General features: G+C 37.8%; 1 long non-coding RNA gene across 1 annotated transcript; it reads left to right on the top strand.

Annotated features, from left to right (window-relative positions):
- Positions 1–394: 394 nt before the first annotated feature.
- On the top strand, positions 395–13580 carry LOC121637704. Its single transcript, XR_006009927.1, has 3 exons — positions 395–405; positions 11879–11886; positions 13498–13580. It is a non-coding gene; the product is annotated as an uncharacterized LOC121637704 (long non-coding RNA).
- The last annotated feature ends 1786 nt before the right edge of the window (positions 13581–15366 follow it).

Below are 15366 nucleotides of genomic sequence, written 5' to 3'. Positions count from 1 at the left end.
AAGGATCAAGAGTTTAAAGACCAAATGGGTTATCTTTCCTAAGTAATGTAGCTACTAAAATACTGTTGTTGTTGTTTTTTTTTGTAGATGTGGGGTGCCAGGCAGCTGGGAAGTACAGGACTTGAGGATCATCCAACTCATACAGGATTTTGAGCCTTATGGGCTCGACACAAGGGAGGCGACGTTGCTCCTTCTCCATTCATTTCCTATGGAACCTGCGTATTGAGGCAAAAATCGCTGCCCTCCTCCAGCCAAGCGATAGGCGACATTTGTGCATGTGAAATGTTGTGTGTAAATAAATTTATTGGGAAACTCATCACGGAATTACTTATTTTCATTTATATTCTTACTATGTTAATCATATAAAATATCTCTTATCTTTAAGCTCATATACTGACTAACAGCGTGCTAGTGTGCTTAAGCAACAATGAGGCTCTTCATATGGGGTGAGTGAGAAGAACATGTAGGGGCTGATTAATTGTGTCTGCTGGTAAAACAACATGTGGAATGTTAGACTTAAAGGAAATGTCTAAGTTAACCGGAGTCCAGAGGAAATCTCCCGCTTGTCTGTGTATTGTCTTCTTGTTCCAGTTTTTTAGGACACAAGCAGATGGGGGTTACAAGGAAGGCTGTAGAATCTGCATGTGGTCGACCTGTGACTGCAGCCACCCCAACTTCTGCAACTGCAGCATTAGTCAGCAAAACTGTGAATAATCAGACTCATATATAAAGGACTACAGGATCAGTTAGAGGGAGTTCTGACTGTAACGGCAGCAGACTCCGTATTGTATTAGTCCAGGGCACAGGTAATACGAATCCAGAATTCTGTATTTGCACATTTCTCATATCAATTGTAATTAATACATTAGTTAACTGAGAGAAGTAGTCTGTCATATTTTGATCCATCAAAGAACACGCAGGAGAAGACCCTAAAGAGAAAGGTATAAAGAAAGTGTGTGGAACTGTACCTGATTAATTAGGAAAGCGGAAAAATTTGTGCCTGCCTATTAATGTGGGAAGAAGTACCTGTTCTTTATTACTTGTACATTTTTAAGGTTTTCTCAACATGCGTTCATACATGTAGACGTGCACACGGGGCTTGCGACGCGACACAAGAAAATTGAAAAATGTTCAGTTTTTGTTGCTGTCGCATAGCACTACAACCAATCAGCAAGGGGCTTCATGGACTGACCAATGAGAGCAGGCTAGACATAGAAGAATAGATCATTCTAGCTGAATAAAAGGCAGCCTTGTGGCGCCAGAGTGAATTAGTCCAAACATAGGTTCTGGATTTATCTGGATCAGCCTTGAGGTCCATCAAATCATGATATTCACGATGCTGTTTCCTATTTTGTAAACTTGGATGAACCCAGAGTCATTTATACAGTAAACTGCAAGATTTCTGTCAATTCGTGCAAAATCTTCTGACTCCCTATCTGTCATACTTTGTCACGTCAGGGACTGGTTTGAAAATCTCAAAATCCCCACCAATATCATAACCAATCAAATTTCTTGGAGAAAAGCAATCTTAGAGCGCGATGCATGGCTCTGCTGCCGTCGCCGTTGTTAGTTGCCTCCCGTGTGTCGAGCCCATTACATTGGGGAAGCCTTGCCAGTAGTAATGGAACTGGACAAGTCTAAAATGTTTAAGTGGTGGCAGAATCAGGATGAATGTAATGAATAGTGTGTGCAATCATTTAGTGACTGAAGAGGTTTGAAGACTGGTGCAGTTTGGGACACCCCAGCAGGGCATCCAGTACTGAGCCTTTTGTAAAATAGATTCAGCTTGTTGGCCGTATACTGGTTGCTCCCCAGCAGCTGACAGTCTTTAAAGTTGAAGCTTATGATTTTCTTCATGCCCAGTCACACATCTTTGATACTGTTTAGCTGCAGTTTGTTTTAGACCTTCTGTCTTTTTACTTCCTCAGACTAATGCTAAGTTTCTGCATGTTTCATTTTACATTTATTCTTGTCACCAGATCTAAAAGTTTTCTACTTTTTACTCAGCAGAAAGTTGTGATTATTACTGATGTTGCATTTATTTATTTTATTTATTTTTATTGGGGAAACAGCATGTGTGAATCAGTGAAGTTGATAAACAGCATAATACAATCAGGTTTGTGGTTCTATTCTGCAGTGAGCTCTTTCTCGATCCTTATAAATTACATAAAAGTGGTTCAGTGTTCAACTTTTCAGTGGGATCAAGTCAAACAAACTGACCGCTAAGTCCAGATTGCCATGATCAAAGTAATCAGTATAGTTATTAAAAGTATTAAGTTGTATAATGGGTAGCTTTGAAATAGGACATAAATAATTATAAATAAATAAATTTTAATTTATTAACCCAACAGGTAAATTCAGCTCTGCATTTTCAGAGCTGCGTTTTTCTCAGTATTGCATCCTTGTCTGGTTAAACAGTCTTGAAGCCTGTAAAGAAAAGCAGTCTTTCCTTAAGTTTAACGCTAGCTCTGCATCCAGTGTCTCCTTCTAACCTCCTCTGTATTCACAAGTTTTGTTCCAGACAAGAATATTGGTTCCTCCATCTCCACAAGGAATTTTAATTAGCAAATCATTTTTTCACTGGCAAATTAAGTATGGACCGATGACAGCATTGAAAATCAAATCCAATTCCAGATGAGCCTGAAACTTGGCCAAATATGAATGTTACGTCCTCGTTTGTCCAGGGGTGTGAGGACGGAACATAAAGTGAGTCGGACACCGGATAAAATGAAAAGTCCACAATATATTTGCTACAATATAACTTAAACAGGTTCACAGAATAAATAAATATAATCCAAATGCCGACTATCCAAAACAAACAAATATAATAAAAACCAAACCAACTAAAAGTGTCCCTTAGAGGGACAATTACTTTTTATCTGCTACAAACAAAACAAAACTGAAAATGTCCCAAATAACAGGGTATATGCACAGAGGTGGTATATAAAACAAAACCAAACCAAAATGCTGTTATTAACCAAAATGTCACCTCACCTCAAACAGGGACACCAGTTCACTTTAGACTTTAGCAGTATGAATTTAACCCTCTCTACGAAATTCTTTATCACAACACAAGACACGAAATCACTCCCAGAAAGCAAACTGTCCCACTGTCCAGTTGCTGGCCAACTGTGTCCCACTGGCCACAGTCGCCTAGATTGCTGTCATAGGTGCAGGTTTAAAGGAGGATGTCCTCGGGGATTGGTCGGCCTTCCGGGAACCAATACGTCTGTGGGCCAATCTGGCATAGAGGAGGCGGGATCCGTCCATCGTAATCTGACCGGCTGCAGCTTTTTGGTTAATCAGTTCTTCATCAGTCTCCTGGGCTGTAGAGCTGTCAGCCGTCACAATGAAGATCAAAGAGAACTGAGAATGACCAGTATGGAGTGTGCCCATATTATTTGACCATCATCTCCTCCTATTTCTAAATTTGGACTACAATCAGTCATCAAACTAACTAAATAAAACAATGACTGGTGAAACTATGCCCACCAGCCAGAAGTGAAAAGTATGACAGTGCATCTCTGGATTCCATTTTACTACCGCATCCCCAGAAACCTTCACCCTCACCTTCTATGTTTAAACCACTTGTGTGTCAAGTAGAAAAATGATCATGAAGCTTTTTACTGTGTAGCCAGAATGACAATGACTTTTGACATCAGAGAGCTGATGTGATGAGCCTTTAGATGAATATGACATCACCAAATACTGATCAACTGAGAGGACAAAAGAAGATTGATAATCCATTTCAGAGGATAAACGACCCAGCAAATAAATATGTCTCAAGTCTTTTAGCCTTGTTAGTAATTAATTAAATCTCCTTCTGTTGAGGTGATCTAAACAACCTTTCTCACTAAATGGGCACTATGAATATTGTCAACATCAACTTATAAGAAAATGATGGACTAAACTGTACAGAGGATCTAACTTTTCTTTTACTGATTCACTCAGATGCAGGAGGTGACATTAGACAAGAGGACAAAAAATATTGGCATCAGGTTTTTGGAAACTACATATAATCTAAATGATCTGAGACAAAATAATCTAGTTTTCTAGTGTCAAATACAGATGATTAGTCAGTAGTGTTAAGGCTGTGAAAAGCTGTATTTGAACCCAAAACAGGAGTTATTTTTTCTTAAGTCTAAGGGTGTATTCACACTGGTGGTGTTTGGTCCACTTTAAAGAATCGCTGGTCTGCTTCCAACAGAATGATTTGTTCAAAATAAAGTGGGCACCCATTTGCGCCCTGGTGCAGACCAAACTCTTTTCAAAGAACCCTTTTCCCTGTAAATAACAAGGGTCTCAGCTCACTAAAGTGCAACATGCTTTAAACCTCACTACATCTTTTACAACTCATACTGGACAGATCCTTGTTTAAACGTATTAGGTTTGAACACCAAAATAAAATCCAAAACCCCAAGACTGTATTATTTTTTTGTTGCTCCATTGTTTACTTGCACTGAATGAGCGTTTTTTTTTTTTTGTTTGTTTGTTTGTTTTTCTTGGTCAGTGGTCTTTTTGGACAATGCCACCCCGAATGAGCAGTTGTTGTAACTGTGTGATGTTGTCCAGGTGGTTTGGTTCACATTGTGAGTGTAAACCAAAAGAAAGTATGTCCTTTTTTTAGCATTTCCCACCCAATCAAACCAAGTCCCCTGGACTATTCTGGTGTGAATGCCCTCTAAATTTATTGTTCATATTTACATCAAACCAAACATAAAAACAAAATTGAAAAACAAAAATCAAACAATGATCTCACACGGAATCTATAATATACTGTGAGATGTCCAATGTGAAGCTCAGTGAGCAACTGGCTCTGATCTAAGAAGACATAGAAAAATGATGTAGTTCTATATTGGTGATAACCTTGCAGAGGAAAATATAATAGAATATAAATTAGGACTAGAACGGCTGTCAGAGAGAACATCCCTTATGGATCATGCATTTTTAAAGAAAATTACTTTCATCACCTCTAAAGTTCAGTGGGTTCTTTCTTGGCCCATCACTACTTCAAAACCAGCGTTCACTGAATTCCACTTGCTGGATTAATTTCTTAACATTACTGACATTTTGACAGAACACAAAACAAACAAACAATGCAGTGATTCTCATTAATAACAAAAAAACTGTAACTTATATATAAAAAAAAGAGGTTCATAAATATCATTGTTGTCACTGAATGTGCTGCAACTCTAAATTCCTAGAAGTAGGGTGGCTGTTGGAAGATCTCTGGTTTAATCCTTAAACCTTCTAGCTGTTGATGTGCCCTTAGGCAAATCGCTAAACCATCAAATTTCCCCTGAATTGCTGTCAAACACACACACACACACACACACATATATATGTGTATATATATATATATATATATATATATGTATAACAAACTTGACCACAGATAAGTTTTAGGCAACAATCAATGGTGGTGTTTAAAGGAATATGTTCAAAGTATCCAAAAAGGATTTTTGCCTCCATTTTTTGAACTGTACTTAAAAGCCAATGACCTTGTTCAAGCCCTATTTTGTTTCTTTTCCTAGCAACATGAGGATCATTGTTCAGCAGCACCGCAGGCTGCATTCGTCATTAACATCAAATTTATTCAGGGAATTTGAGATGACCGCCGTGCTTGGCGATGTGAGAGGAAGAGAGCATGCTGGTGAAGATTAGTTCCCACAACCTTTGACTTAGCCTTCGAACTTATTGGATCCCACAGGCTTTGGTTTGAGTGGGGCTAAGACATTAGACAAGCTGCTGGGAGGACAAAACACGCAAATTAGCAAACAGGCAAAAAAAAAAAAAAAAAAGAAAAATCTGATTCTTCTTATTTGCAACCAGCACAAATCAATGAAAAATGAAAGTTTACAGTGAAAAGGAAAGTATTTTAGGGATAAAAAAAAGACTGAACAACTGCACATCTTATAGTCTTGAGATTAAGATATAAGTTAGTATACTGTGTAACAGTGTAGAGGAAAATTACTTGCTTATAGACCAGCAGATGAAGGGTATATAGACCCTACATTGGAACATAGAACATAAGAAAACATTGGACATAATTAAATACTGTATGTATGTTGACCTTAAAAATGAAGATGAGCCAAATTTAATAACTTTTCTTTAAAAAAAAGTGTTTGGTGTATTTACACCAGAGGTTTGACTTATAGAGGATGGCTGAAACATCAGTAGGTGAAGGTAAACAATGAGTTTGTCAAAGAAGAACTTAAGGCTACATCCATATGGAGACAAAACCAATTTCACTTAATTGTAAGTGGCCCAAGGGAGAGATAGGACAATGGTGTCATCCATTCAAGAAGCATTTGGATTGTGACAAATAAACAAAACAGTGGGATTTTTCGATTCATTCACTGTAGCATCCCCGGCTGAATGATGGTTGCTCGCACTGATGCTTCACAATATTTATTCAATACAATCTTTGCAGTGAACCGTGAACAATGTGAACACAAGGTAAGAGCTATAGAAAGAAATAAAAGAGAAACATAATCACATTATTGCTCTCACATACAAGAAAATTCTGTTTCAGTCATATAAGAAAAATTTTAGTTTGAAGTTTTAGCTTAGCCGTCATTACAATGCATATCCAAAACATTATAAACCATGAAATATTAAATATCTCGTGCCTGCTGTCAGCCAGGAGCTGAATATCAACTTGGTCATTACCAAAGGTCATTTACTACATTCACTATGGGATTTAGTTTAAAAAAAAAAAACATCCAAAAACAGTTCCATGAGAACAAATCATCAACAATAAAACAATAAAAAACCTTAGTGGATAAACCTAAACTTGTTCTCATGTGGACATAGCCTAAGTGACCACAAAACTTTAAAACCATGACTTAGGCCATGTCCACGCCACCTTTTCTTTTCTGAGTTCACTATCCATTCACATCATTCCTGAACTGATGATGCCATAGCCTCACCTCTCCCTTGTCCTGGATATGCAAACTCCACCAACAGCTACAACCATGGCAGATCACAGTGTAGAGTTTGTGGTGCAGAATCTACATGACATGACACGGCTTTACAGCAAATTCTGTAAAAAAAAAAAAAAAAGTTCACACAAATATCAAATATATTGATTCTTCTCTTCTTCCTTTTATGATTGTTTACATTGTACAAGTTTATGTACATGATTTGTGTTTGGTGTATCTCTGTATATCTGTATACTACAGTGTTTTCAGTGGTTTTTGCGTAGACACAATTCCGTGTTTGTGGATAACTTTTTTAGAATTAAATCCATCCCGGAGTGGGTGAGGTCTAAAACATGTTAATTATGTTAAGTGAACAACGCACTGATGTCAGCTTTTGAAGTAAAAGGGTATGGGTAGCCTTTTCTGCTTGAAATATTACAGTCAGTCACATAAATTAGCAAGACCCTTTCATTTATCCAAGTCTCCAACTCCATTTGCTGCTTAATGTTACCAACTCAGCACTTACATTCTGTGATATGAACATGATATGAACAGCTTTTCTTCTGTATGTTATATTGCTGGACAAAGGGAAAATCGCAACAGAAAAGAAGTTATGGATTTTTTAATTATAGATATTAAAAGTACTAAATGTGATTAGATTTAAATTAGATTTATGAAATGAGAATCAAGTCGTTGCTCTTCTCTTTCAGAAATGTATGTACTTTGGCAGAAACCCATTTCAGGGTCACCCACCTCATCTCCACAGTTCATCCAAGCTCCTGACTGTCATCCCTTCATTCTTATAGGAATATGAATTATACATTATACATTAACCTTTCAAATGGGTTCACTGACACCAGTCATTGCTGAAAGGTCTTGTCAAACGGGATTGATCGGTGACTTACAGAAGAACTAACAATTAATGTATGCCAATTTCACTTGTAGTGCTAAAATATGCGGAGTTCTTACGTCACTGCTTGCATGCTGGGTTATTCATCTTGGTTAAAGCTGTGCAACTTCGTGATGTTTGCCATTTTGACCTAGTTTTCCACCTTGAGTTATCAAACCATCCTTCTGCAGGCAGGACGTGATGCTCTTCATTTGATTTATTTTCCTATACATAAACAAGCAATGTTTAAAAAAAGAGAGAAGAGCTTAAATCAAATCTCTCAGATTTAGCTTAATTGTGCAAAGTTTTTTCCCCTTAGATGATTACAGTCATATCTAACTCACCTGCATAGATATGGGGTAAAAAGAAAGAGAAACAGATAAATAAGCTAAAAAAAAGCTTAAAAATGATATTTCAAAACTTTTAAGATTGTCTTTTTTCATTAGTATAGCTTTAAATGTGCTTGTAAACAGTCTGCAAAGATATAAAGCCAAAAGTCCACATCAAAGTTTTGTTTTTATTTTTTTTATGGAAGACACTACGCCTGAACTGCCTGAAACACTTTTTGTAGTTTAATCTTTTCCACCATCTTATATCTGTCACTGACACATTGTCAAGTGGTTGGATTTGCCATACTTGAACTAGAAAAAGCAGAGCATGGAAACTGTCTTTACCATAAAAAGAAAGTTCAGGTGTTTTTTTTAGTGAGGATACTTATCATCACATTATGAGCTTGTACTGACTGATGTCAACCTTAGGCTGACTATTTTCATGAAACCGCACTGATTTTTTTTCTTTTTTTTTTTCTTTTCCTTGACTCTTCATGCTCTGCTGCAGCCTTACCATAGCAGCTGGACTCTGAGATATTTTAATCAGGGTTTGCTTGTTGCCATTGTTGTCCATTTGAGAACCTCCTGGAACATCCTGGGTGTCATCTCAGGAACTCTCTCGCATTGAAAGATCTGTGGACACTTTTCAAAAACAGCTTGAAACCTATTTATTTAAACAGGCCTTTCATAATTTTTCTAATTTTTCCATTTTCATTTTACTTTTTATATTTGTGTTTTAATTAATTTACTCTGCTTTTAATATCGTTTTAAAGTTGTTTAAAGTTTATTCATTGTATGATTGTGCTTTTATTATTGTGAATTAGTTTGTGACATTTGGTCTTCAAAAGTTCCATATAAAATTTACTTGCTTACTTATTTACATAAAGGTATAATCCACTTTTCCTAGCATGTGATTGGCCACATGGTGTCTGTCAAACTAAACAGACACCATGCTAAATAGCAGTGGCTGTAGATCTGGGTTTCTACAACAGGATTTCACTTTTCTCATTGCTCAAAAGAAACTTTACAAATTTATCACCCACCAAAATGGGTAGTAAGTTTTTATTTATTGAATTTTAACCCACAGTTGTTGGGTTGGCGGACGCTAAGTTAAAGCCCTGCATATGTGTACCATTAACTACATGGGAACATAAATATACCTTTCAGGCTCTGAAAAAGTACACAGTTATCCCAAGGTCAACTTATAAGCCTCAGTTAGTACAAAAGTCCAGATTGTATCTTAAGGGACAGAAATGTGATCCCTTTGCATTTCAGAAACATGATGGGAGAAAGATTTTTTTCGTTCAAACTTCCCATTTTAAGTTAGCAATTGTGACAGTTGTATCAAGTTATTTCAAGCATACTCTGCAAAGAGCAGTAACTCAGTCCATGAAAAACAAAGACTCAAACAATATAAGCAAAGGAAAATGCAAACATTTAAACTCATATTGCACCATGAAAAGAGAACCCGTATCCCTTTAAGTTTCTTAATATCGATGCAGAGCACAATGCCAAAAGGCAAATTTTGGAATATCCAAGGCTGTTGGAAACAAAGCAACAGAGGCACAGAGAGGGCTATAAAACAAAAAAGTAAGAAGATGAATGGTTAGATAAAAAAAGATAAAGCATGGAAATGTGTAAATAATTAAAGTAATGTGACTATTGAAATTGCATTATGAACAGGGCTGTAGCAAGATCAGGCTGATGAGTTAATGAGATGAGTTGATGAGGTTGATGACTTAGATCAACATTGTTCTTATAGTCCAATATCTGAGTCACAATGTTCTGGCTAATACTGAAAGGACAACACATGTATAAGAGGCTGCAGAAGAGATCAGCCTCCAGACTTTTCTTTAAGAAAACTTCAGACTTCTTATTTAAGAGAGAAAGAAAAACAATTATGCATAAATATAAATCAGAAACCATTTTTTCAAAAGTTGCCAAAAAGAAATGTGTGCTGGACAAAAGAGGAAAATGGAGAAAGATTTCCTTCAGGAATTAGTTTAATTTCTGGGAATTTACACAATATCATATCTGTGAAGTTCTAGGTCAGTCATGTAATGTATCATATTTGTATTTATATACTATTACTACCTATTACATAATTTTACAGTAATAATTTATCTCAAAACTCTGTTGTATACAATCAAATTTTGGTTATCTGCTCTCTAATGGATACCTTTTGCATTGCAATAATTCTGACCTATAACTCAGGGGTAATTGCCGCCCTGATCGGACTTCTGTGCTCACCATGGATTGCCCATTACGAACACCATCTTTAAGCATAAGAGTGTCCACATGTCCGCCTGGCACTCTAAGCCACAGTTCATTGATTGACTTTGTAGTCATATTGTCTGACTTGCAGCTGCATGTCTTGGACACTTGGGTGAAAAGATGGGGTGGAGCTGTCAACAGATCACCATCTGGTGGTGAGTTAGCTCAGATCACACGAAAAAAAAAAAAAAAACTAAACAAAGATAGCCAAACCCACCAGAGTGTGGCAGAGGAAGGCCTTAGCAACCCTGCACGGTCACAGGCATCGGCTAAGCCCCCCCCTCCAAGTCACCTACTAAGCACAGTGTTTAAACCATGTTGACATGTCTTCACATACCCAAAACCTGCGGACAGGTGTGCTGGACCACAAGGCACGGAAGTAGTTGTCAATCGTTTTGTCAGTGGAATGTGAGCAAATATTTGATTGTGACAGACCCACCCTGAACATCCTTTGTTCTGTGAAAGTAGTTCTATGCAGAATTTTCATTTATATTAGTTGAATATTTGAATTCTTAGCCATTTTAAAGGAGTTAAAACATTTTGATTAAAGCTACATATGAAGGTAGATAAGTCAGGCTCCCATTCTGAAGTTGGAAGAGAGATTGAATCTTCGATCTTAGATAACAGTTTATATTTTTGATAATAGCCTTGGGTGATTAAGATTCAAGAATTCTGCTACCCTGATAGATAGCTGCAAGTTTAATTTGTTAATTGTATCATTTTCACACATAATAGATTTTTTTTTTAAACCTGCATTGTACAACAGAAAAATGGTTGTCTGGTTGTTGTGTTCGGATGAACAAATTTGCTTTGCCAAGGGGGTGGTTTATGGTTATATGGCTCTTCTTTATAAGCTGATTCATTTATTTATTTATTTCTATTATTTTCTTTATTTCTATTATTTCTATTTATTTCTTTGAATTATAGAATCTATGTAATCTTGCTGGACTAGACCGGTGGGGACAGAAAAAGGATGGGAAACAAAATAAAGAAGCAAAAAGGATTGCAGAAAGAAGAAAGAGGAAACAAAAGCACAACAGATAGAAGGCAATGACCCTTCAATCCAAACTATAATCAGATAACCAGCTGCTACACTTGTACAGAAACACACCAGAGAATTTCCTACAGCTTTTACAAAAAAAAAAAAAAAAAAAAAAACAGCTGACTGTAATCAAGAGTTCCTAAGTAGGAACCAAATCAAGAAACATATCCCAAATGTATCACAACAACCAAAGTACCAGACACTCACTCACACAAACAAACAAATAAACAAACAAACAAAAAAAACAAAACAAAAACAAAAGTATCTCTTAGTGTATACACCCACTGGACAACTCAGTGACTGTAACAGCATGCAGAGTATGAGGAATAAGGAGTGATCAGTGATGAGGAGTGGTGAGTGTTATCGTGCAAATGCGACCACGCCTCTACAGGGGGTAGAGGCAGAATAGGGCAACACAGAGACCTGGGGGTCATCCACGAACATAGCTAAAGAAAGCTAGGCTTTATCAGGAAAGCCTCGCTTGAACTGACACCATCTCTGAATTAAGGCTCAAGCCATTCCATTAACACATTTAATTTGCATCTAGTTGAGGCTAATCCAAGCGAGTTTTACATAGCTTGGCTATGTGGGAGGTCCTGAGGAACATAGGAAGCCCTGACGAGTGGATGGTGGAAAAGAGGAGCTGGCAGAAAAAAAGAGCAAGCTGAGAGCTGTCATTTTCTCAGCAGTTGATCAATGAATGCTGATGGAGATCAGTGACGTGTGGTGGGGTTCATGGCTGGTGAGGCACTGACTCCTCTGGAGTCAGATTTGCGATTGTAAGAACTGAAAAAAGCATTTTATTTCATTATTCATCAAACACCGTGCAACTGTGCCCTCTTGAGGCGAGGTAGAGCACTGCCTGTCTCACCTGCTGACCTTTCTGCACTATTGTACAAGCAGGAATAATTCTCTCACACATACATTAAAGACATTGCACAGACTGTGGAGAGTCATGGTGTATAAAAAAATTCATATTGGCGATATGCTAAGTAACAGAAACGCGTCATGCAAACCAGTTTGTATTGGATCACACAGTCAGAGGAGAGACATAGCTCGCCACTGACACTCAGGATTTCTGCCCTGTATTTGGTCGGGAAATCCTCAAATTTGGCGATTTTTCTGTAGAGTCACACTGAAAATTCATTTTTAACACAGATCACTGGAAAATATTAATGATTATTTTATGTACTTTTTTCTTTTTTATCATGACGCATCTTCTGACCGCACGTCACTGCTGTCAATTGTTGATTTCACTGTCCTCATTTATTTCTGGTCTCCTCCAGTGTTAAAAAACTGTTTATATAAAGCAGCTGAATTGTCTCTGTATGTTCTGGCCCTGCTCAATTTATTAATAACCCAATAATCAAAATGCATCACCTTTGTTATAATCATATGTGTGTGACCTACATTAATTCTGCACTGTTACATCTCAACAGAAGGAATCTTACCAGCCAAAGCGTACCTGCAGCAGGTGGAAATAAAGTACAAGAACAAATCTCAGAGTGGTAGGTAGCAGCGTAGTGGAGACGTACAGTAGAGGATGACACAGGAGTGCATTATTACTCTTGTCCCATCCCACTCCCACAGAAAAAAAGTCTTGTCCTGTCCCAATCCTGGGCCAAAGCAAAAGAAAACATCCTGTCCCATCCCAATCCCGATAAAATTACTCCCGATCCCATCCCGCTCCCAGTGTTGGCTTCTGGGTAGTGTAGTTCTTTTTATACTTGGTTACAGTATAGGTTTATTGAGCAAAAACTACAAAATGGCAGCGGCTGTCTTTTTTTTTTCGTTTAGTTCCTGCTCCTGTCTGCTCCTGTTATCTTTTTATCCTGTACCATCCCAATCATGTGATTAATAGTAACATTGACTCCCATCCTGTGGGAATCCTGTGACCCATGGGATTCCTGAAAAACTGTCAGTCCCTAATGGACAGGGAATTTACTGTTAACTAAATCAAATCCTGTATTTTTATGGCAGTTTTATGGATATGACACAATCTAGTGAGAATACAAAAAGATTAAAGCACGTACCAACAAGTTAGCAGAGCCACGGAGTAATGTTCAGGTTGAGGTACAGCTGTCCATTTATAAACAATTCATCCACCGCGATAACAGTGCGAGCACCTTCAACGATGGATATCCTTCTGATGGGAAAGTGAACTCTTCGCCGATCCAGGATCTCTCTCAAAAAGTGGTTGTTTACACCAAAGTTCGCCCACTTCAATTTGTGGCCCTGGTTCTTCACCTGCTCCTTCTGTTTGAAGCTGACAAACTTCGCGACAATGGGTTTTACTGAGTTTACTGAATCTCTGAGGCTGGTGTTCTCCGCAGCCAGGGTTTCCACCTGCTTCTGGCTAAATTCCAGTGATTCCAGTGATTCCAGTGAAGTAATTCCTGGAACTCTTTGTGGAGAATTTCCACCAGACTCAAAAGGCCATCAAAATAATTTAGTTTCTGATCTATAGAGATAAGAACGTCATTCTTCGTCAAGTTGTTCCAAGGTGATGAAGTAGCTCCAGATGAATCCTCGTTTCGCTATCTCTTGGCCTTGAATGAAGTAGAGGGAGTTGATGTGTAGTTTGGCTTCCCTATGACGATTTTGTTGTAGCACCGATCTATAAAATCTGTCAGGCTGGCCAAATCCTCCCCGCTGTGCTCCAGAGTGTACTTTAAAAGACACTATTTTCTTGCTTTCGAGAATATTTTGATTAGACTATCAAACATACTATTGAATGAATGAATGTTTGAGTGTGCCTGGTTTGAATCTGCTGTCTCACCTGTAATACGTCACTTACAGTATCAGCATTACTTACCTGCCTTCATGACACAAAAACTCTGAGCAGAGAGGTAGGACTTGAACCATTGCAGAGCTGATGCCCACCCACTGCTCCAGCCTGGAGAGGAGAATGTCATGGTCCACTGTGTTGAAAGCTGTTAAATCTAAAAGCACAAGTAAAACAGTCACCAGAAACCATTGCTAAAAATATGCAATCACAAACCCCTCAAAGGCCTGATTCAGTGCTGAGGTACATTTTAAACCCAGACCCAAAATGTTATATTCATCCAGTAAGGCCTTTAGCTGGTTGTGGACAATTTTTTCCAAGAGACTCGGGATTAGGTATCTGCTTTTTGCAGATGGTATGGGTCTAATGGCTGTGATCTCCAACTTTCACTGGAGAAATTTGCAACAAAGTGTGAAGCAGCTGGGATGAGAATTGGTACCACCAAATCTGAAACCATGGTGCTCAGCTGGAAAAGGGTAGAGTGTCCTGTTCAGATTGGGAATCAACCAAAATCTTCACAAGTACAAAATGCTCATAGATGAGGGAAGAATGGAGCTGGAGATCAACAAGTGAATTGCTGCAGCATAGGCAGTGATGTAGACTCGGCATCAGTCTGTCGTGCTGAAGAAGGAGCTGAGCCTAAAGGCAAGGTTCACAATTTACCAGTTAATTTAACTGAATCCTGGGTCTCTCTGCTTTGGCTACTGCATCAGTGATGCAACTTTAGATAAGCAGGTGAGAATGGATTGATAATTCTGACATATCACATGGTGATAAATGGTACATATATGCAAATCATTTTTATTTACTTATTTTACTTTATTGACTTGTTTTTAAGGGTTAAATAAAGACTTTATATTTCTTTATTTTTGTCCAATATTCTTTGTGTTTTGTGCCAGAGTCAACAATTCAGTGGTGGACAATTCAGGTGTTAAAGGGTCAGTGTTTCACAGCTCAGAAAACTTGACAAGTCACGTAATTTCAACCAGGCTTAATGCAATGCCTTAAGTTTCCGTTTCCTCTTAATGCAAAGCGCATCAAGTTTTCATTACAAAATATAAAATAATAATAAAATAAAAAGCAACAAACAAAATGTCTGGCAAGATACAGTAGAAATTTTTGCA

Source organism: Melanotaenia boesemani, chromosome 4, assembly GCF_017639745.1.
Source record: "Melanotaenia boesemani isolate fMelBoe1 chromosome 4, fMelBoe1.pri, whole genome shotgun sequence".
Classification (NCBI taxonomy): domain Eukaryota; kingdom Metazoa; phylum Chordata; class Actinopteri; order Atheriniformes; family Melanotaeniidae; genus Melanotaenia; species Melanotaenia boesemani.
This window is presented reverse-complemented; position numbering and strand designations above follow the sequence as displayed.